Below are 293 nucleotides of genomic sequence, written 5' to 3' on the forward strand. Positions count from 1 at the left end.
AAATGTACCACATTTTCTGTATCCATTCTTCTGTTGAGGGACATCTGGATTCTTTCCAGCTTCTGGCTATTATAAATAAGGCTGCTTTGAACATAGTGAAGCATGTGTCCTTATTACATGTTGGAGCATCTTCTGGGTATATGCTCAGGAGAGGTATTGCTAGATCTTCTGGTAGTACTATATCCAACTTTCTGAGCAACTGCCAAACTGATTTCCAGAGTGGTTGTACAAGCTTGCAATCCCATTAGCAGTGGAGGAGTGTTCCTCTTTCTCCACATCCTCACCAGCATCTG

This window comes from Mus caroli, unplaced genomic scaffold (genome assembly GCF_900094665.2).
Source record: "Mus caroli unplaced genomic scaffold, CAROLI_EIJ_v1.1 scaffold_20283_1, whole genome shotgun sequence".
NCBI lineage: Eukaryota > Metazoa > Chordata > Mammalia > Rodentia > Muridae > Mus > Mus caroli.